The sequence below is a fragment of the Dendrobates tinctorius genome, unplaced genomic scaffold, assembly GCF_039654945.1.
Source record: "Dendrobates tinctorius isolate UK_male_01 unplaced genomic scaffold, ASM3965494v1 ptg000060l, whole genome shotgun sequence".
NCBI classification, from domain to species: Eukaryota; Metazoa; Chordata; class Amphibia; order Anura; family Dendrobatidae; genus Dendrobates; species Dendrobates tinctorius.
Window position 1 is genome coordinate 32,044,150 of NW_027361728.1, and position 24,787 is coordinate 32,068,936.

The 24,787-nt window shown below is 41.6% G+C and overlaps 1 protein-coding gene across 3 annotated transcripts in view; it reads right to left on the bottom strand.

Moving 5' to 3' along the window:
* The window catches only part of NLGN1 (neuroligin 1), a 762,223-nt gene that overhangs the window by 56,738 nt on the left and 680,698 nt on the right, over positions 1–24,787 (bottom strand). The window lies entirely within an intron of this gene.

The window sequence follows — 24,787 nt, forward strand, 5'->3', positions numbered from 1 at the left end:
CCCCAATATCTACAATTATAAAATTGTATTTGCTGTCAACTAATGCCAACAACACTACCAAAGAAACCCTTATAATGGTAGTATTGGGGCCCTGAGTTCAGAGGCTTCTTGACCTGGATGTGCTTCTCATCTAAAGCACACAGACAATTTGGAAACTGACAACTCAGGTACATCCAATGTGAGATGCGTTCCCAGTGTTCGAGGGTTGGCTCCGGCATAACTTTCTACTTAAGGTGATCCCAGATTTGTGAACACGTATGCAACACAATATTGGAGATGGTTGTTTGTCCAAGGAGAAATTCTAAATGGAGGGCAGCATAAGACTCTCCCATTGCAAGAAACCTAAAATGTAAATACAGTTACAAATTAAGGGAAGGTTTACATTAATGTAGAGCAGTGTTCCTCAACTCTGGTCTTCAAGAGCCACCAACAGGTCATGTTTTCAGGATTTCATCAGCATTGCACAAGTGATTGAATTTTTGCCTATCCAGGTGATGCAGTTATCACTTATGCAATACTGAGGATATCCTGAAAACATGACCTGTTGGTGGCTCTTGGCGTCCAGATTTGGGGAACACTAATGTAGAGGATTGGCAGACAAAATTCAAATATTACATTAAATAATATTGTAATTCACTATGTTCCTAACATACATTCATATATGTTTCACATATGTGAAATTTAAAAATAAAATTACCTCAAGGTAAGCAGAAGTTGGTCTTCCACTGAAATGCATGTGTAAAAACGGGAATTCTGAAATGTTATGGCTGGACGAAGCTCAGCCAGTAGAATGTCAAATGTCTCAATGGACATCCTCGTGTAGGCATAAAATTTGTCACAATGCATGCGTAGTTATCCATACAGCCGGGCAAAATGCCCTCTTCTAGGACACTGAGTGAGGAGTGGATGCTCCCAAAATGTGTGCCACCTCCTTGGAGCAACAACAGGTGAATATCCAACCCCATTCTCCCGGGATAACACCCAGTTGAAGAGGAGCTCCTCAGCAGGATCCAAACTGAGATTTCTAGCAGTCATACTTGCTTGGTGTTAATGCCAACAGCCATAACAAAAAATATGGATGTGCTTAGCATCACACATGTTGTTAAATGGCTTTATATAAGGCTAGCACAAGTGAAGTTTGATTGGGCCTTCTATCTCCTTAGAAAACACATTGTACATGGATTGCATGCGCATGCTCCGTTTTAAAAATAGCATGACACTCGTATGGCACTCTCATAGCACTCGTCCGATTTTTTGGTCCAGATTACAGACTGTTTTTTCCCACATATGGGTATGAGCCTTAAGAACATACATTGCATAGGACAGAGAGAGAAAGGGAGAAAGAGGACTCCAAGACCTTACACTCTATAGGACAGCAAGATTTAACCAATGAACCTGGAGATGAAAAATGACTCTGCCATACATTCTGTGCTCCACTGGAAGCCGCTGACCTTTGATGACCCTGGTACTGACCACAACTGTACAAGTTATAAAAGTCTACTATATGTCATTGCTGAAGGGCATTATGGGCAAGCCATATCAGTACAGACAGGGAGATGCCAAATATGTGTATTTATTTCCTCTTCTTTTTTTCTTAATAATTTAATTACTTTGCAGGTGTGATACATGGGTGCAGGAGGAGATTACACATCACCGCCCTCCTGTCCTTGCTAAGGCAGTGTGCCAACTCTCCTTCTTCTATTGTATACTGGTTGCCGTGCTATTTATGAATGTTCTATCTTCACCTGGATTGCAGCTAAATAAGTAATATAAGGCCACATTCACACGTTCAGTATTTGATCAGTATTTTATATTAGTATTTGAAAGCCAAAACCTGGAGTGAAATAATCATAGGAAAGTATAATAGAAACACGTCACCACTTCTGTATTTTTCACCCACTCCTGGTTTTGGTTTACAAATTGTGAAGCAAAATACTGATCAAATACTGAACATGTGAACATGGGCTTAAACTTGATATTGCAAGCTGGATTGCGACTACCAAAATCTCAGGTTCAAAATGAGCCCTAGCTTCAGGCAGAGATATGGCCATTAACAGCCAAGATGTATCTCATGCATCTTTGGCTACTGAATTGATACTCAACAAGGACTTATGAGATACATCCCTGACAGCAGAAGTGTTAAATCTCTTTGGGCGGTGGAGACCAATTTGCAGAACATTATGTGGACCTTTATCCAGACCAACAGTTCCTTATAATGCACAATTTTAACTGCTTTGGAGATGTAAGTAGAGCCCCCCTTACCTCTTGGGTGTCTGTGCCACAGCACATTTTGCACCAATGATAAGTCTGTTCCTGCATCATTTATATATGGTGCAAACTGTGTTACCAATAGAGTAAGGATGGAGCTGATGCATGACACAGATGTCTTAATGTGTTGTGTAAGCCCCCCAACGGTTGCTTTGGGCGTAATACAAAATGCAAGGCTTTTTGGAGTGTTCCTTTCAGTAAATGAAATGTAAAATAAATAACACTAAAGTCATATTTAATTTTGTTTTTTTTTCATATACCTAAATTAAATAATGCTGCAACAATAATTACATAGAAAAAATAACAACATCGTTAATTAACTCAAACTAATAACTATGGAAATACCATTTTTATGTTGGAGAAGTTCTGCAAAATATTAAACTGATAACATTTCAATTAGTGGTTTCAAATTTCTAAGACTTTTAAGACCAAAGGCTTTCTGATAATACAGTAATTTAATACAGCAGGAAATTCATTTTCTTTTGTTTATAATATTTACAATTAACTGGACAAACACAATTAAGCAATTTGATGTTTTCGGTTTAAATATTTGTTATCTTTCTTTTTTAATCTTCAGCTAGTAAATCAATAGTATGTTGTAATCAGCCGAAAGTCTGCAGATATTTTGCAGTAAATATCGTCATCTCTGTTTTGGGGCCAAACCTGCTCTTTTCCGTTGTTCCGCTTGATTTAACAGCTGGCTTGTAGACTTTGTAGCAACACCGAATATTAATGTCAGTTATGAATGTGGCATTTGTTCTTTTCTGCAATGCCAGCTCACATAGCGACATCTGTAACAGGGTTTTAACTGTCTGCCCATTCAAATTATAATATAGTGTCTCCTAGGGCTCATGCACATTGCAAAGTCGTCTGCATAGTACCTTTATTTTGCCATACAGTCAGGGCCGAAAGTGTTTGCGCCTTTGAAATTGTTCCAGAAAATGAAGTATTTCTCCCATAAGGTTATTGCAATTATACGTGTTTTGTTATGCACATGTTTATTTCTTTTGCATGTATTTTAAACATCACAAAAAACCTGAGAATAAAAGGCAAATTACACATAACTTCACACAAAATCCCCAAAATTAGGCCAGTCAAAACTGCTGGCACCCTCAAATTAATATCTAATTGCACACCTTTTGGAATAAATAACTGCAATCAATCACTTCCTATAACCATCAACAAGTTTCCTACACATCTCAACTGGTATTTTGGACCACTCTTCTTTTGCAAATTGATTCAGGTCTCTCATATCTGAAGAGTGCCTTCTCCCAACAGCAATGTTAGTATATTTGCACAGGTGTTCAATGAGATTAAGACCCAGACTCATTACTAGTCACTCTGCTGTGCTTTTTTTCCATCCATTTCTGGGTACTTTTTGAAATATGATTGCGGTAATTTTCCTGCTGAAAGACCCATGAACTGGGACACAAACCCAGCTTTCTGACACTATGCACTACATTATGACCCAAAATCCTTTGGTAATCTTCAGATTTCATGATGCCTTAAACACAGTCAAGGCACCTAGTGCCAGAAGCACCAAAACAATCCGAAAACATCTTTCAACCTTCACCATATTTGACTGTAGGTACTGTGTTCTTTTGCTTGCAGGTGTTATAATGCTTTTGATAAACAGTATAATGATGTGCTTAATTAAAAAGCTCTATCTTGCTCTCAACTGCCCACAAGACACTTTCCCATAAGGATTTTGGCTAAAACATGTACATTTTGGCAAACTGCAGAATAGCTTTTTTGTGTCTCTGTCAGCAGTGTGGTGCTCCTGCCGTAGCATTTCGTTTAATTCAAATGTTGTCTGATGGTTCATGCTCACACTGATGCACCCTGAGCCTGCAGGACAGCTTGAATTTCTTTGCAATTTGATTGGGGCTGCTTATCCACATTACAGACTATCCTGCAATGCAACCTTTCATCAATGTTTCTCTGCCATCCACATCCTGGGAGATTAGCTACCGTGAAATGGGTTGTAAATGTCTTGAATATGTTGCACACCACAGAATCATAGAGTCATAGAATGTTAGAGTTGTAAGGGACCTCAAGGGTCATCATGTCCAACCTCCCGCTAAATGCAGGATTCACTATACCGTATCACCATTTACTAATGAACATCAAAATCTTTGGAGGTGGACTTTAACCTTGGATTATTGATATTAGTCAATAACTTTGATTTATCAGACAGTTCTCTTCTCCTATTTCTCCATGCTTAATGTGACACACAGACACAAAAATACAAAGATTGAACTTCTCCCCTTTTTATCTGTGATTTTCATCTTGTCCACACCTTTTACTTGCCACAGTTGAGTTTTAATGAGCATCACAATCTTGAAACAAAGTTGTTTACCCACGAATTCAGAAAGGTGTCAACAATTTTTTCCTGTCCACTTTTGGGGTTTTGTGTAAAATTATGTCCACTTTGCTTTTTTTCAGTTTGTTTAGTTTTTCCAATTCTCAGAAAGGAAGTACACCTGTGTATAACAAAACATGTGTAATTGCAATCATTTTCTGGAAGAAATATTTGTTTTCTGTAACATTTTTAAGGGTGCCAACACGTTTGGCCATGACTGTGTATATAGTTTTTACAGGCATCACTTTATGATACCTCCATGAGGAACAGTACGATCCCTTGGAGACATTACTTCTAAAGGATAACAGCTATATAACATGGCATGTTATGGATCAATGCAGTATTTTCTTTTAATAGAGATAAAATCTCACACTCCGTGATGAAGCTGGGTGAAACATGCGATGGGTTGCAAGTGCTACAGAACAACAAGGTTTTTCTACTATTATATCAGGTAAGTTATAGCAACAATTATTTTCTTGCCTATCTATTCACTGGGATTTAAACCATGAACATGTGCATACTACAATTGATATATACTGGTCCATAAAACCCTAGTCCATGCCCTCATCATCTCTCGCCTTGACCACTGCAACCTCCTGCTCAGTGGCCTCCCCTCGAACACTCTCGCACCCCTCCAATCTATTCTAAACTCTGCTGCCCGACTAATCCACCTGTCCCCCCGCTATTCCCCAGCTTCTCCCCTCTGTCAATCCCTTCACTGGCTCCCCATTGCCCAGAGACTCCAGTACAAAACCCTAACCATGACATACAAAGCCATCCACAACCTGTCTCCTCCATACATCTGTGACCTCGTCTCCCGGTACTTTCCTGCACGCAACCTCTGATCCTCACAAGATCTCCTTCTCTACTCCCCTCTTATCTCCTCTTCCCACAATCACATACAAGATTTCTCTCGCGCATCACCCCTACTCTGGAACGCTCTACCACAACATATCAGACTCTCACCTACCATCGAAACCTTCAAAAAGAGCCTGAAGACCCACCTCTTCCGACAAGCCTATAACCTGCAATAACCACCGATCGACCAAACCGCTGCATGACCAGCTCTACCCTCGCCTACTGTATTCTCACCCATCCCTTGTATATTGTGAGCCTTCGCGGGCAGGGTCCTCTCTCCTCCTTTACCAGTTATGACTTGTATTGTTTAACATTATTGTACTTGTTTTTATTATGTATACCCCTCCTTACATGTAAAGCGCCATGGAATAAATGGCGCTATAACAATAAATAATAATAATAATAATAATAATACTGCATCCTACGTATGTTTTGTGACCCCCAAAGATTTACTCTGCCATTTATTAAAAAGTTGGCTATTTAAATATTTTCTTTCTATTAATAAATTATTTTCATTCTGTGAGACTTTTTGCTGCACATTTTTATTTTTTGGTTTTGCTCTTATTGATATAGTTATGTTTATTGTCTACATATTGAATTATTTATTGTTTTTCCATAAGATTTTAGATGTCTTTAGACACTACCTTATCATGCCTCATGAGAAACTTTATTCTCCCCTGGAAACATTACTTCTAAAGGATAAAAGCTGTATAACATGGATTGATGTGGATCAAGTCAATATTCTGTTCCCTAGAGATAAAATGTCACATTGACTAATAAATATACTACCTAATGACCATTTTACCATCTTAAACTGTGAAAAAGGTTCTATAAGGGTAACCACCAGTTCAAAATCATTGGATAAAAAAGTATATGCCTCATAGCTGTTTTCTTATGAGAACACACAAGAACAAAGCAAAAATAAAAAAGAAGAGTCTAGAAGAAAAAATAACAATCGGCCTACTGCATTAGCTATCAGCTTGCTTTCAACTATTGTGACCTTCAGATAACCTTGAAAATGCTTTCTTCATCTCACTAATGGATCACCACTAAAACACAGTTGACAGATTTGCACACTTGTCACATTCTGGCTAGTGAAATACATGTATTAATATAGGATATACGTATAGAGGCTCTCTAGCTAGACAATTCCTTTATACAGTATAAAGGTCAAAGTGATCACTGAATTATTTATATTGTATTATTACTTTAAAATACACTGCTCTGCTTTCTCCAAAAGATATATAGAGACAAGCTACAAGCGGCGGCAGATATAGCGCTTAAACCTTTCCTATTTTAAGGCTTATAAGTAAAGAATAAAAGGACTAGAATCATCTGACAACTGACTGCAAGTGCTATTTTTATGATTATAATTATGTTATTTGGGGGAAACATGGTTCATAGATGTCTTGGCAATTGAAGTTGAGCTTTGGCCTTTCCAGCAAATCAAAGAACAACAGTGCATCAGTGTCCTTGTTGCAGAGCAGCAGAACTCATTCCGCACACTTGTCATTGCGCGCTCATAAAGACAGATCTACCATCTCATATTAATTCTCACTCGCAAACAGGTTGTGTCCTCAGGTCAGGAATGAAGTAATCAGCTCAGCATGAACTGCAGGAAAAGTGACAGTAGATTTGGCAGCCCCATATCTAATAGAGTATATCCTAGAGCTCTCAGATCCCCGCAGGGCTCATCCGTAACCTTTATAGTCTCTTTTATTTCACCATAATTATAACCTGAAAAGGCATTTCTACTTCTTTCATTTATTTATATATTTGGTTTTAAATATCCTAGCCTGTAATTTACCAGCTACACTGAATGGATATATTCAGATTACATGCCACATACGGGAGAGGAGGGGGAGACTTCTTATTACATTTAACCCTAAAATATTATCTAGAATGGGCAGCCTTTTAGATTGTAAAGCAAATGCAACAAAAATTACATGCAGACGCTGAAATATTAAGATCACACATAAAAATAGACAGACAATCTGGTCACAGTCACTGTCCACATGATATCAAGGTTGAATAGCTACACTCAACCCTGCCCTGACTTCTTTTCTGGATAGGACTGTGATATCAGTTCTTGGCAACTGCTGCAATCATAGTGGTAGTCATGTTAACCAGTATTCTGCCTTCCTGTGGTGGAGACATAGGAGAAGCAGAAACCTAAGAGGTTTAGAAGTTTGGAAACCTAAGATGTTTGTTCCACTGTGCTTATGACTAAAATTAAAATTCATCATATATATGTGTGCATGTCATCTCTCACTGTCTGCCCATCTAAACCATACTGATGATATGAAAATCTGCAAAATAAAAAAAAAATCTTATATACACTTTATATATAAATATATACACACAGGTGCTTCTCACAAAATTAGAATATCATCAAAAAGTTAATTTATTTCAGTTCTTCAATACAAAAAGTGAAACTCATATTATATAGAGTCATTGCAAACAGAGTGATCTATTAGAATACGTTATAACACCAGCTTGAAAAATCCGAAATGTTGGCCTACTGAAATGTATGTTCAGTAAAAGCACTCAATGCTTGGTCAGGGCTCCTTTGGCATCAATTACTGCATCAATGAGGCATGGTATGGAGGCGATCAGCCTGTGGCACTGCTGAGGTGTTATGGAAGCACAGGATGCTTTGATAGCAGCCTTCAGCTTGCCTGCATTGTTGGGTCTGGTATCTCACATCTTCCTCTTTACAATACCTCATAGATTCTCTATGGGATTAAGGTTAGGCGAGTTTGCTGACCAATCAAGCACAGTGATACTGTTGTTTTTAACCAGGTATTTGTTTTTTTAGCAGCGTGGACAGGTTCTAAGTCCTGCTGGAGAATGAAATTATGACTCTATGCAATATATGAGCTTCACTTTTTGTATTGAAAAACTGAAATAAATTAACTTTTTGATGATATTCTAATTTTGTGAGAAGCACCTGTACATATACAGTATATAAACTGTTTATATATCAAATTCTCTCACAACAAGTAGATCAAATAAATATTTGCCACAATCACCAGCAGCAGCAAGCCTCTAGTTTTTGTTGCAGGTCTATTCTCATTGGGCCCATAAGCCACAATAAAATTGAGTGGATCCTGCATCCATTGGGTGATGTGTATGCATTTATGCATCCTGTGTATATATATATATATATATATATATACAGTGGGGAAAAAAAGTATTTAGTCAGTCAGCAATAGTGCAAGTTCCACCACTTAAAAAGATGAGAGGCATCTGTAATTTACATCATAGGTAGACCTCAACTATGGGAGACAAACTGAGAAAAAAAAATCCAGAAAATCACATTGTCTGTTTTTTTTTCATTTTATTTGCATATTATGGTGGAAAATAAGTATTTGGTCAGAAACAAGCAATCAAGATTTCTGGCTCTCACAGACCTGTAACTTCTTCTTTAAGAGTCTCCTCTTTCCTCCACTCATTACCTGTAGTAATAGCACCTGTTTAAACTTGTTATCAGTATAAAAAGACACCTGTGCACACCCTCAAACAGTCTGACTCCAAATTCCACTATGGTGAAGACCAAAGAGCTGTCAAAGGACACCAGAAACAAAATTGTAGCCCTGCACCAGGCTGGGAAGACTGAATCTGCAATAGCCAACCAGCTTGGAGTGAAGAAATCAACTGTGGGAGCAATAATTAGAAAATGGAAGACATACAAGACCACTGATAATCTCCCTCGATCTGGTGCTCCACGCAAAATCCCACCCCGTGGGGTCAGAATGATCAAAAGAACGGTGAGCAAAAATTCCAGAACCACGCGGGGGACCTAGTGAATGAACTGCAGAGAGCTGGGACCAATGTAACAAGGCCTACCATAAGTAACACACTACGCCACCATGGACTCAGATCCTGCAGTGCCAGACGTGTCCCACTGCTTAAGCCTGTACATGTCCGGGCCCGTCTGAAGTTTGCTAGAGAGCATTTGGATGATCCAGAGGAGTTTTGGGAGAATGTCCTATGGTCTGATGAAACCAAACTGGAACTGTTTGGTAGAAACACAACTTGTCGTGTTTGGAGGAAAAAGAATACTGAGTTGCATCCATCAAACACCATACCTACTGTAAAGCATGGTGGTGGAAACATCATGCTTTGGGGCTGTTTCTCTGCAAAGGGGCCAGGACGACTGATCCGGGTACATGAAAGAATGAATGGGGCCATGTATCGTGAGATTTTGAGTGCAAACCTCCTTCCATCAGCAAGGGCATTGAAGATGAAATGTGGCTGGGTCTTTCAACATGACAATGATCCAAAGCACACCGCCAGGGCAACGAAGGAGTGGCTTTGTAAGAAGCATTTCAAGGTCCTGGAGTGGCCTAGCCAGTCTCCAGATCTCAACCCTATAGAAAACCTTTGGAGGGAGTTGAAAGTCCGTGTTGCCAAGCGAAAAGCCAAAAACATCACTGCTCTAGAGGAGATCTGCATGGAGGAATGGGCCAACATACCAACAACAGTGTGCGGCAACCTTGTGAAGACTTACAGAAAACATTTGACCTCTGTCATTGCCAACAAAGGATATATCACAAAGTATTGAGATGAAATTTTGTTTCTGACAAAATACTTATTTTCCACCATAATATGCAAATAAAATGAAAAAAAAAACAGACAATGTGATTTTCTGGATTTTTTTTTCTCAGTTTGTCTCCCATAGTTGAGGTCTACCTATGATGTAAATTACAGACGCCTCTCATCTTTTTAAGTGGTGGAACTTGCACTATTGCTGACTGACTAAATACTTTTTTTCCCCACTGTATATCTATAATAATAAATGCCCTAACCAGCTTCCGGTTGTAACAACTTCCGTCCAGTTGTAACCGGTGACGTCACCACACACACACACGCACGTTAACCCTCAACACACCACCTCAACACACACTCCTCTCACCTTTCACCTCCACTCATGTCCACTCACTCTTTCACTCCACATACGTTCCTTTCTCTCACTCCGTTTCTCATACTCACACCGTCATCGTCGCTGCCCCGACATCTTCCTCCGCCGCCGCGATCCAGGATCCAGACGTTCTCCAGGCCGCCGACATGTTCTTGAGGGACGCCATCTTGGATTTCGTGAAATCCCGCGATATTTAAGATGGCGTCACCGCAACAACATGTCGCTGGCGTGGACGACATCGGGATCCAAAAAGATGGCGTCGGCGAAATCTCGCGAGATTACGCCGACGCCATTTTGGATCCCGATGTCGCCCATGCCAGCGACATGTTGTTGCGGCGCCGCCATCTTGAATATCGCGGGACTTCACGAAATCCAAGATGGCGTCCCGCAAGAACATGTCGCTGGCGTGGGCGACATCGGGATCCAAAATGGCGTCGGCGTAATCTCGCGAGATTTCGCCGACGCCATCTTTTTGGATCCCGATGTCATCCACGCCAGCGACATGTTGTTGCGGCGACGCCATCTTAAATATCGCGGGATTTCACGAAATCCAAGATGGCGTCCCGCAAGAACATGTCGGCGGCCTGGAGAACGTCTGGATCCTGGATCGCGGCGGCGGAGGAAGATGTCGGGGCAGCGACGATGACGGTGTGAGTATGAGAAACGGAGTGAGAGAAAGGAACGTATGTGGAGTGAAAGAGTGAGTGGACATGAGTGGAGGTGAAAGGTGAGAGGAGTGTGTGTTGAGGCGGTGTGGTGTGTTGAGGGTTAACATGGCAAGAGGTGTTAACGACGTCGGCGAAATCTCACGAGATTTCGCCGACGCCATCTTGCATTCGTGAAATTGCGTCATTTACCTCACGCCGACTTGCTGTGCGGACGCTTGGCATTGCCTGTACCACCATGACTACTGCCGCCTTGGTCCTATGCCTGTTTACTGCTGGTGTCTAATTACTGGACCAATTTGCCTGTACTGCCATAACTATTGCTACCTTGCTACTCTGCCGGTGTCTAATTACAGGGCTAATTTGCCTCTATCACCATAACTACTGCTGCTTTGCTCCTCTGCCGGTGTCTAATTACAGGACCAATTTGCCTCTACCGCCATAACTACTGCTGCATTGCTCCTCTGCCGGTGTCTAATTACAGGGCCAATTTGCCTATACCGCCATAACTACTGCCTTTGTCCTCTGCCGGTGTCTAATTACAGGGCCAATTTGCCTATACTGCCATAACTACTGCTGCCTTTGTCCTCTGCCAGTGTCTAATTACAGGGCCAATTTGCCTCTATCGCCATAACTACTGCTGCTTTGGTCATCTGCCTGTTTACTGCCGGTGTCTAATTACAAGGCCAATTTGCCTCTACCGCCATAACTACTGCTGCCTTGCTCCTCTGCCGGTGTCTAATTACAGGGCTAATTTGCCTCTACTGCCATAACTACTGCTGCCTTGCTCCTCTGCCGGTGTCTAATTACAGGGCTAATTTGCCTCTACCCCCATAACTACTGCTGCATTGCTCCTCTGCCGGTGTCTAATTACAGGGCTAATTTGCCTCTACCGCCATAACTACTGCTGCATTGCTCCTCTGCCGGTGTCTAATTACAGGGCCAATTTGCCTATACCGCCATAACTACTGCTGCCTTGCTCCTCTGCCGGTGTCTAATTACAGGGCTAATTTGCCTCTACCGCCATAACTACTGCTGCCTTGCTCCTCTGCCGGTGTCTAATTACAGGGCCAATTTGCCTCTACCACCATAACTACTGCTGCCTTGCTCCTCTGCCGGTGTCTAATTTACAGGGCCAATTTGCCTCTACCGCCATAACTACTGCTGCATTGCTCCTCTGCCGGTGTCTAATTACAGGATCAATTTGCCTCTACCGCCATAACTACTGCTGCATTGCTCCTCTGCTGGTGTCTAATTACAGGGCCAATTTGCCAATACCGCCATAACTACTGCTGCCTTGCTCCTCTGCCGGTGTCTAATTACAGGGCCAATTTGCCTCTACCGCCATAAGTACTGCTGCCTTGCTCCTCTGACTGTTCACTGCCTGTGTCTAATTACAGGGCCAATTTGCCTCTACTGCCATAACTACTGCTGCCTTGCTCCTCTGCCGGTGTCTAATTACAGGGCCAATTTGCCTCTACCGCCATAACTACTGCTGCCTTGCTCCTCTGCCGGTGTCTAACTACAGGGCCAATTTGCCACTACCACTTCATAACTACTGCTGGGCAATTACAGGGTCAATTAGTATCTGTTTACTCTACAATACTCCAGGACGCCTTCTTCACTGCCAGATAACTGCCAAATAGACTCCTTTACCTGTGCCAACATGAGTCATAACAAAAAGTATGCCAATGCCAGTGAAAGGAAAGCAGCTTTAGCACTACGACAAAAACAACGCCATGCTAATGAGACTCCTGAGGAAAAACACCATCGCCTTGAGAAGATTGAGGCTTATAAACGCCGTCGCCTCACACACGAATCCCCTAACTCTAAATCCATAAGATTGGCTGAAGAAGCCTCTGCACGCCGTCACCGCCGACAACAGACGGCCTCTTCCTCATCATTATTATTAGACTCACAACAGGATGCTTCCACATCAGCATGTGGAACAATTTACTGCTACACTTCATCCCATATGCCGTTCACTGACATAACTAATCAGCAATCTGTTTCTGCCCTATGAATACCACCATTCAATACCGATGCACAGTATGCCAATGCCAGTGAAAGGAAAGCAGCTTTAGCACTACGACAAAAACAACGCCGTGCTAATGAGACTCCTGAAGAAAAACAGCATCGACTTGACAAGATTAAGGCTTATAAACACCGTCGTCTCACACACGAATCCCCTAACTCTAAATCTATTACATTGGCTGAAGAAGCCTCTACACGCCATCACCGCCAACAACAGACGGCTTCTTCCTCATCATTATTAGTAGACTCACAACAGGATGCTTCCACATCAGCATGTGGAACAAGTTACTAAGACACTTCATCCTATATGCCGTTCACTGACAAAACTAATCAGCAATCTGTTTCTGCCCTATCAATACCACCATTAGTCAATACCAACGCACAGTTTCTTCTCATACAAGCTGCAGTTAGCCCGCAGAAAGTGCAACCAAGACAAATATACGTTGGTCTCAAAACTAGGCGCACCCCATCGGTTGGACATGCACTTCTACTACAACCTCACATTTTCACTAATGATGAAAATAGTATTACCGAACACAGCTGTGGTGACATGATCCATGTATGTGAGCATTGCGAAGCTTTGCATTTTGTAGCAGAGATACCTTCTGATAACTTTACGCTCTGCTGTCAGAAGGGTAAAGTCCATGTACCCATACTACAATATCCTGATGTCTTTACACGTTTGCTGAAAGGGCAAAGTGAATTTAGCAAAAATTTCATGGATAATATTCGAAGTATTAACAGTTCCTTTGCTTTTGCCTCCATGGGTGCAAATATTTCACCACCTCCTGGATATGGCCCATACTGTTTCCGCATACATGGCCAGATCTATCATAGAACTGGAACACTACATCCCTCAGATGACCAGCAACGCGCATTTGCCCAACTTTACATTCTCGATACCACTACCGCAAACGAACAACGCTTACGATGTAAAGAAAATCAAAAATGTCATCCTACATTGATGAACATTATTGCCCTTCAAATCCAAACTATTAATCCTTTTGTGGAAGCTTATCAAATGTTACGTGATGTGGAAGAACAAGAAAAAATTAAATCTCTACAAAACGGAACTGTCATGCCAAACATCACTATGGCTATTAAACAAGATCATACTCAAGACCCTCGACGCTACAATAATCTCACTGTCAGTGAAGTAGCAGTCGTGTTTCAAAATGACAATGGTGAGCCACCTTTCAATAGAGACATATTAATTCATTTAAAACCTGATCCCCATAACCCTTTAGCTCCAAAAACACAACAAATTAGTATTCTCCATAGCAATTTGGATGCCCTCCTCTATCCAATATTTTTCCCTTATGGAGACCAACGATGGCATGATGGACTCAAACAACAAGGCAAAAGTTCGAGGAGGATCACTCAACTCCAATACTATTGCTATATGTTATCTGTCAGAAATTACTTTAATCCACTCCTCAATGGTGGTAAGCTAACACAGCAATATTTAGTAGATGCTTATGTCAAAATCGAAGCTAATCGCCTACATTACATCCTCAAACACCAAAAAGATTTAAAAGTGGAGGATTACTGCCTCCTTCAAGAACATCTACTCAAAAAATCGGTTCAAAAGGGCATCCCTATTGGGAAAACCGTCATTTTACCATCTTCTTTTGAAGGCAGTCCAAGAAACATGCAGCAGCGCTACCAGGATGCTATGGCTATTGTTACAAAGTATGGTCGACCAGATCTATTTATCACCATGACATGTAATCCTAAGTGGAATGAGATTACTACACATTTAGACCCGTGGCAGCGTGTTGAACACAGACCAGACTTGGTTGCACGTGTCTTTAAAATTAAACTGGAATCCCTATTAAAAGACATTAGCAGTGGATTATTTGGAAACGTCACTGCAATGGTCCATGTCATTGAATTTCAGAAGCGTGGTCTCCCACACGCTCATATTTTAATTATTCTTGACAGCCTGTCTAAATTACGGACTGAGGCGGACATAGACAATATAGTCTGGGCTGAAATACCTGACGAAACAATCTACCCTCAGCTCCATAACATTGTTCTTCAACACATGATTCATGGTCCCTGTGGAGAACACACTCCTAATTCTCCCTGTATGGATCTTGGAAAGTGTAGCAAAGGTTTCCCAAAACAAAACCAACCATATACCATCAAAGAAAAGGATGGCTATCCCACTTACCGCAGACCCATTGGCAAAACATATGAACACCATTCTAAGACGATTGACAATTCATGGGTAGTTCCATATAACCCATTTTTACTCACCAAATACAAGTGCCATATTAATGTAGAAATATGTGCTTCCATTCAAAGTGTAAAATATTTATTTAAATACGTTTACAAAGGACATGACAAAGCCAACCTTGAAATTTCCCAAAATAACATCCAACATGATGAAACACACCAATTTACGGATACCAGATATGTTAGTGCACCTGAGGCTGCATGGCGGATATTTGCTTTTCCTATGCATAAACAATCTCATGCCATCATTCGCCTAGCCGTACATCTGCCTAATTCTCAACCATTCTATTTTCATGAGAATGACTCTGCAGACAACATCCATCAAAAGCTCAATTCCAATTCTACACTTATGGCGTATTTCAACCTTAATAAGATTCAGATTCAAGGAAGGAATTTTTATGGATTAAACGTGCGCTACCAGACCATCACTCCTCACAAGTTGTGTAGTTAATACATTTATTTCCCTACGCGTTTCAAAATTAAAAACTTCTTCCTCAGGGGATGATATATCATCCCCTGAGGAAGAAGTTTTTAACTTTGAAACGCGTAGGGAAATAAATGTATTAACTACACAACTTGTGAGGAGTGATGGTCTGGTAGCGCACGTTTAATCCATAAAAATTCCTTCCTTGAATCTGAAGATTTATGGCCACGGCGTGGTCATTTGGATGTGCAGCAAGCTGACCTTGTTCCTTTATGCCTGTTACTCTCCTGCAGAGGGTGAGTATAAACCATTGACTTATATCTGTGTTTTCTCGGGTAAGACCCTATTGCGCTCTTTTTCTTTCAGTTTCTACTAACCTTAATAAGATCGACCACAATGCACATAACTATTTCCACCGTGAAATTCCAGAACACTACATTTGGAAACAAGGCACATGGGAACAAAGAAAATGAGGGGGTCTCACAGTTATTGGAAGAATGTACACTGTTAGTGTGAAAGACCAAGAACGCTATTATTTACATTTGTTGTTACTGCATGTAAAAGCTTCTACCAGTTTTGACAGCATTAAAACCGTCAATGGAGTTATGCATGAAACCTTTAAGGATGCTGCGTTAGCACTTGGATTATTATTCGATGATAGCATCTGGAGACATACTTTAACAGATGCTTGCATTCTTAACATGCCTTCCCAACTTAGAGACATGTTTGCTTATATCTGTATTTTTGGCCCCCCCAGTAATCCACTTGAATTGTGGAATGAATTTAAGGACCATTTTTTACAAGACTATTGTCATACATACCACAGCAACACTGAAGAGTGTATCGATTGTGAAGGATATGCTATGAAAGATGTCCAAGATGTCCTCATAGTCCATGGAAAAACTTTTGCTGATTATAATTTACCACGCCCAGCAAAAAATATTAAACAACTCCTTAAACAATATGATAAGGATTATGAGTTAAAAAAAGCTGCAGAGATGAAAGAAACTCTTATTCAGGAGCAACTTTTTGCCTATGATGTCATTACTGAAGCTTTACAAAATAGCAGTTTAATACCAAAGTGCTTTTTTCTCAATGGACCTGATGGCAGTGGAAAGACCTACCTATACCATCTACTTACACATCATTTAAGAGGACAAGGAGAAATTGTGTCACCTGCAGCAACTACAGGAATAGCATCTAACTTGATACAAGGAGGCCGAACAATCCACTCTCTATATGGCATACCTATTCCGATCAACGAAACATCTGTTTCCAGGATTAAAAACGATACAAATGCAGGAAAACATTTACAGAGTACAAAACTTTTTATTATTGATGAGTGCACTATGGTCCAAAAACATGCATTGAATGTGATAGATAGACTTCTACGTGACATCATGACAACAAATGTTGCTGAAAAAAATAAAACACCATTTGGAGGTAAAGTTATTGTTCTTGGAGGAGACTTCAGACAATGTCTTCCAGTCATCGCTCATGGAACAAGAATAGACATTGTAGATTCCTGCATTAAATATTCAGAACATTGGCAACATTTTACCAGACTACCGCTAATCAACAACATGCGCTCCACTGATCCTGAATACAGCACTTGGTTGCTTAAACTTGGAAATGGTGAGCTGTCTAATGAACATAACCTTGGAGAGGATGTCATTGAAATTCCTCCAGACATGCTTTGCACTGGCTCTATAGTAACCGAGATCTTTGGAGACCATGTTTGCATTGATGTTAATGTCCAACAAAGCCTCAACACTGCTGCATCACATGCTATACTATGTCCGAAAAATGATGACGTCGATTTTCTGAACTGTAAAGTAATGGATCGCATTAGTGGTGATTATACTTTATATACAAGTGATGATTCTGTTGATGCTGATGAGGCAGAGGAATGTGAAAACTACCCAGTTGAATTTTTAAACTCTCTGACACCATCAGGAATGCCATCACATCTCTTAAAACTTAAAATTGGCACCATTGTGATGCTATTAAGAAACCTAAACACCAAGAAAGGTCTCTGCAATGGCACTCGCCTCATTGTCATTGCCTTACTCCGCAACATCATACAGGTTAAAGTGATTACTGGCTCAGCTGAAGGAGACATTGTGTTTATTCCACGCATCGATTTGTGTCCTTCAGAAACTGGGTTACCTTTTAAATTAAAACGTCGACAGTTTCCTCTAAAACCTGCTTTTGCTATGACCATTAACAAATCCCAAGGACAGACCCTCAATCGAGTTGGAATTTTTTTGCCCGAACCTGTATTTGCCCATGGACAATTGTATGTTGCATTCCCCGAGTAAAGCAACGCAGCAACGTTAGGGTCAAAGTGGTGGATACACCACTTCAAGGACAATTGCTACCTAATAGCCCAAAAATCTTCACTAGAAATGTCGTTTACAAAAATGTCTTACTTTAAACTATTTAAGTTGGTCCTAGAATTGATAGATATATAGATATATAAATAATAGTTACATTCTAAATAGATATAGATAATAGACTTCTAAGACTTCTATACATAGCTTGATATATGTTATATATATAAATATTTTAAGCAGATAGATATATCTTACACTAATTATCTCTTTCACATATATGTCATAGACATATTTAAATCCATAAAAATATACATAGGTATAGGTATATATAGATTAAAAAAAAAAAGGCAAAAACAAAAAAAATTTAGGCAAACATACGTAGATTTCAACTACATAGCTAACACATACCTACATAACTTAGGTAATAATAATTAAATTTTTATTTATTAATAGAGTACTATTATTTCAATAGCACTTTACATACATCAGTAATACTGTCCTTCTTGAGGCTCACTATGTAAATATCTTATCCACATAAAAACATAGGTGTGATACATCTATCTACTATAATAAATGCGCTATGCAGCTTCCGGGTTGTAACAACTTCCATCCAGTTGTAACTGGTGATGTCACAGCACACCTCTTGCCATGTTAACCCTCAACACACCACTCCTCCTCAACACACACTCCTGTCACCTTTCACTATCTCCACTAACGTCCAGTTGCAGGATTTTAGAATACTCAAGATGGCGTGGCCGCAAGAACATGTCGCTGGCGTGGACAACGTCGGGATTTAGGATGGCGCCGGTGGAAGAAGATGTCTGGGATCGTGGAGCAGCGACGATGACGGTGTGAGTATGAGAGACGGAGTGAGAGAAAGGGTCGTATGTGGAGTGAAAGAGTGAGTGGACGTGAGTGGAGATGGTGAAAGGTGAGAGGAGTGTGTGTTGAGGCGGTGTGGTGTGTTGAGGAGGTGTGTGTGTATTGAGGGTTAACATGGCAAGAGGTGTGTCACTATCCTCTCGATGCGATAGCATCGGGCCTTAATCTACTATAATAAATGCGCTAAGCAGCTTCCGGATTGTAACAACTTCCGTCCAATTGTAACTGGTGACGTCACAGCACACCTCTTGCCATGTTAACCCTCAACACACCACTCCTCAACACACACTCCTCTCACCTTTCACTATCTCCACTAATGTCCACTCACAGGATTTCAGAATACTCAAGATGGCATGGCCGCAAGAACATGTCGTCGGCGTGGACAACGTCGGGATCCAGGATGGCGCCGGCGGAAGAAGATCGGGGATCGTGGAGCAGCGACGATGACGGTGTGAGTATGAGAGACGGAGTGAGAGAAAGGGTCGTATGTGGAGTGAAAGAGTGAGTGGACGTGAGTGGAGATGGTGAAAGGTGAGAGGAGTGTGTGTTGAGGCGGTGTGGTGTGTTGAGGAGGACTGTGTGTTGAGGGTTCACATGGCAAGAGGTGTGTCACTATCCTCCTGATGCGATAGCATCGGGCCTTAATCTACTATAATAAATGCGCTAAGCAGCTTCCGGGTTGTAACAACTTCCGTCCAGTTGTAACCGGTGACGTCACAGCACACCTCTTGCCATGTTAACCCTCAACACACCACTCCTCAACACACACTCCTCTCACCTTTCACTATCTCCACTAATGTCCACTCGCAGGATTTCAGAATACTCAAGATGGCATGGCCGCAAGAACATGTCGCCGGGGTGGACAATGTCGGGATCCAGGATGGCGCCGGCGGAAGAAGATGTCGGGGATCATGGAGCAGCGACGATGACAGTGTGAGTATGAGAGACGGAGTGAGAGAAAGGGTCGTATGTGGAGTGAAAGAGTGAGTGGATGTGAGTGGAGATGGTGAAAGGTGAGAGGAGTGTGTGTTGAGGAGGTGTGTGTGTATTGAGGGTTAACATGGCAAGAGGTGTGTCACTATCCTCTCGATGCGATAGCATCGGGCCTTAATCTAGTGTATATATATATATATATATATATATATATATACACACACACACATGGCCAAAATTGTTGGTACCCCTCATTTAATGACAGAAAACCCCACAATTGTCACAGAAATAACTTGAATCTGACAAAAGTAATGACAAATCAAAAATCTACAAAAGTGAACAAATGCTTTTCAATCATGCTTACACAAAATTAAAAAAAAAAATAAAACTCATGAAATAGGCCTGGACAGAAATGATGGTAGCCCTGAAAATAATGTGACAAAAGGGACATGTTAAATCAAGGTGTGTCTGCTAATTAGCATCACAGGTATGTACAATCTTGGAATCAGTGAGTGGACCTGTATAGAGGGCTACAGATACTCACTGTGCGTTTTGGTGACATGGTGTGTATCACACTCAACATGGACCAAAGGAAGAGACGGAAATAGTTGTCTCAGGAGATTAGAAATAAAATTATACACAAACATGTTAAAGATAAAAGTTATAAGACCATCTCCAAGCAGCTTGATGTTCCTGTGACTACAGTTGCACATATTATTCAGAAATTTAAGCTACATGGGACTGTAGCCAACCACCCTGGAATTGGCCGCAGGAGGAAAATTGATGACAAATAAAAGAGATAGATAATACAAATGGTAACAAAAGAGCCCAGAAATACTTATAAACAGATTTAAGGTGAACTGCAAGCTCAAAGAACATCAGTGTCAAATCGCACCATTCATCGTTGTATGAGCCAAAGTGGACTTCATGGAAGACGACCTAGGAGGACACCATTGTTGAAAAAAAATCATTAAAAAGCCAGACTGAAATTTGCCAAACTACATGTTTACAAGCCACAAAACTTCTGAGAGAATGTCCTATGGTCAGATGAGACAAAAATGGACCTTTTTGGCAAGGCACATCAGCTCTATGTTCACAGACGGAAAAATGAAGCATATCAAGAAAAGAAAACTGTCCCTACTGTGAAACATGGAGGAGGCTCTGTTATGTTCTGGGTCTGCTTTGCTGCATCTGGCACATGGTGTCTAGAATCTGTGCAGGGGACAATGAAATCTTAAGACTATCAAGGGATTCTAGAGAGAAACGTGCTGCCCAGTGTCAGAAGGCTTGAACTCAGCCACAGGTCATGAGTCTTGCAACAGGATAATGACCCAAAACACACAGCTGAAAACACCCAAGAATGGCTAAGAGGAAAACATTGGACTATTCTGAAGAGGCCTTAGTCATTGGACTATGAGCCCCGACCTAAATCCTATTGAGCTTTTCTTGAAAGAGCTGAAACATGCCATCTGGAAATGGCAACCTTCAATCCCGAGAAAACTGGAGCAGATTCCTCTTGAGGAGTGGGCCAAAATACCTCTCGAGAGATGCAGAAGACTCATTGACAGTTACAGGAATCATTTGGTTGCATTGATGGCCTCAAAAGGTTGTGCAACAAAATATTAAGTTAAGGGTACCATAATTTCTGTCCAGTCCTATTTCATGAGTTTTATTTTTTTTTTTAAATTCTGTGGAAGCATGGTTTAAAAGCAATGTCTGACTTTCATTTGTTCATTTTCATAGATTTTTTATTTATTACTACTTTTGTCAGATGCAAGATGTTTCTGCGACCATTGTGGGTTTTTCTGTTATTAAACGAGGGGTTCCAGCTATTTTGACCACGTGTGTAAATATATTTACACACATGCATAAAGAAAGCCAGCATTCTCAATATACAAACGGCAAAAATATCAGCATTCCAGGCTTGAAATTATGAAAAATACTTTGGTCCTTATTCATACATGTATATGTTTCTTTTAAAAATAACCACATGCATATATTGAGATGTAACAGGCACCAATCATACATTCATTACATACTAACTATAGTTGACCTTGTATTATAGCATCTGTGCAGATTGCTGCACCTTTAGATATATAAAGTACATATACGGTATATGTGTGGCATATATACATGCACACACATACTTATACAGTGGGTATGGAAAGCATTCAGACCCCTTTAAATTTTTCACTCTGCATCCCATCTTGACTGAAAAAACAGAAATGTAGAAATTTTTGCAAATGTATTAAAAAAGAAAAACTGAAATATCACATGGTCATAAGTATTTAGACCCTTTGCTCAGACACTAATATTTAAGTCACATCCATTTCCTTGTGATATTCCTTGAGTTGGTTCTTCTTTATTGGAGTCCAGCTGTCAGGACTCTAATGTCAGGACTCTGTCATCGTCGGCAAACTGCCACACAGAGCAGGGTGACTAACCCATACTATGGGAGAGCGCGGGGTCCAATACTGTAGTGATGATTCAAGCAGACAGGACCTGCGGCACTGAAAATAGTAAGGAGTCCCAGGACCTATGATCATGTGACTGCAGGGGGTGGGACTTAGCGTCCTATTGCTGCAGATGATGTAATGTACCTACTGCAGGGAAACTGTAGTAGAGGAGAGGAAAAAGCAGGTCAGACAAGTGAGGGTTCGTACACAGAGAGGGCTATGCGGTACCAGAGGGACGAGCAGAGAATAGTCAAGTCACAGGCAGAGGGTCATACACAGAGAGGTAGCGCAGTACAAGAGGGACAGGCAGAACTCGTAACAGGGACAGAACTGGATCAAAACCAAACAAGCAAGCAAGTTATCAGGCACAAGGCACATGTACGCACGAGGTCAACTAATTCAGCCGAGGGCAGGAGTATAACTGACACCGGACCTAGGTCAAGTGAGCATTAAATAGCCGCCCTCTTCCAGAGAGAGGAAGAAACAATTAACCCCTGTCTGACCAGGACGGGCCAAAGACAAACCCCACCGTGGATCATGACAGTACCCTCCTCTCAACGGGGGACCACTGGACCCCCGGATCTCTCAGGATACTTGGCGTGAAAGGCCTGGACCAACCGATCAGCATGAACTGATCGAGCAGGAACCCACGACCGGTCTTAAGGACCGTAGCCATTCCAATGTACAAGATATTGAAGGGCACGACGGACCAACCTAGAGTCAACAATTCATTCCACCTCGTACTCAGACTGCCCGTCTACCAAAACCAGTGGCGGGGAAGATGATGATGCCTCCCCACAGGACCCCACAGGTTTCAAAAGGGCCCTATGGAAAGCATTGGGGATCCGTAGAGATGGTGGGAGATGCAACCGAAAAGCCACCGGGTTAACCGCTTCGGTAATTTCATAGAGACCAATAAATTTAGGACCAAGCTTCGCAGAGGGGACCTTGAGCCTTATATTCTTGGTAGATAACCATACCTTATCCCCAAACTGGAACACCGACCCCACAGACCGGTTTTTGTCTGCAAAAAACTTATATTTATCCTGGGCCTTCGTAATGTTACTCTGTACCTCCCGCCATACCTCCCCCAACCGCTGGATAGTCTCATCCGCCCCAGGACACCCAGAGTCCAAACGGGAAAACTCTCCAAAATGTGGATGAAACCCATAGGTGCAGAAAAAGGGAGATGTACCCACAGACTGGTTAATGCGGTTGTTAAACGCAAACTCGGCCAAAGGTAATGCAGTACACCAATCATCCTGTCGGACTGAGGTCAAGCAACGCATAATTTGCTCCAGAGACTGATGGTCTGCCCATTAGTCTCTGGATGGTAAGCGGATGAAAAGGACAGACAAATGCCCAACCTCTTACAAAATGCCCTCCAAAATCTGGAAACAAATTGTACTGCCCTATCAGACATCACATTCAAGGGTACCCCATGCAACCGCACCACATGCTCAACAAACAATCTGGACAACGTTTCCGCATTAGGTAGAGCTGCCAAAGGTACAAAATGTGCCTGCTTACTAAACCTGTCCACCACAACCCAAACGATGGTATTACCCTTGGAGGGGGGAAGGTTGGTGATGAAATCCATGGACAAATGAGTCCATGGTCTCTCAGGAATTGGCAGTGGTACCAGTTCCCCATCTGGCCGGTTATGGGGGGTTTTCACATGGGCACAAACATCACAAGCAGACACATATATTCCCCAACATCAGAGGCTAAAGAAGACCACCAGAATATTCTAGCGATGGCCTTCCGGGTAGCCGAGATCCCTGGATGTCCACCCAGAACTGAGTCATGGAACTCCCGGAGGACCTTGAGACGAAATTGAGCTGGTACGAAAAGTTTATCCACCGGCTTAGCTGGAGGTGCAAGAGACTGGGCTTCCCGAATCTCCCGTTCCAACATATTAGAAATACCTGCCACCACCACCCCGGGCTGAAGAATGGAGGATGGAGGTTCGGGGGGGAATCCGGATCAAAACCAAACAAGCAAACAAGTTATTAGGCACAAGGCACAAGTGCACACGAGGTCAACTAACTCAGCCGAGGGCAGGAGTATAACTGACACCGGACCTAGGTCAAGTGAGCATTAAATAGCCACCCTCTGCCAGAGAGAGGCAGAAACAATTAACCCCTGTCTGACCAGAACGGGCCAAAGACAAACCCCATCCTGAATCATGACACCAGCTGTTTAATAATCTGATAGGACTTGATTTGGAAAGGCACACACCAGTGTATATAAAGGGCCTGTCACACTAAGCGATATTGCTAGCAATATCGCTATAATGTCACTGGTTTTTGTGACATAGCAACGATATTGCTAGTGATATCGCTATGTGTGATACTTACCTCCGACCAGCTCCCCCACTGATTATCATTGATCGCGCGAGAAC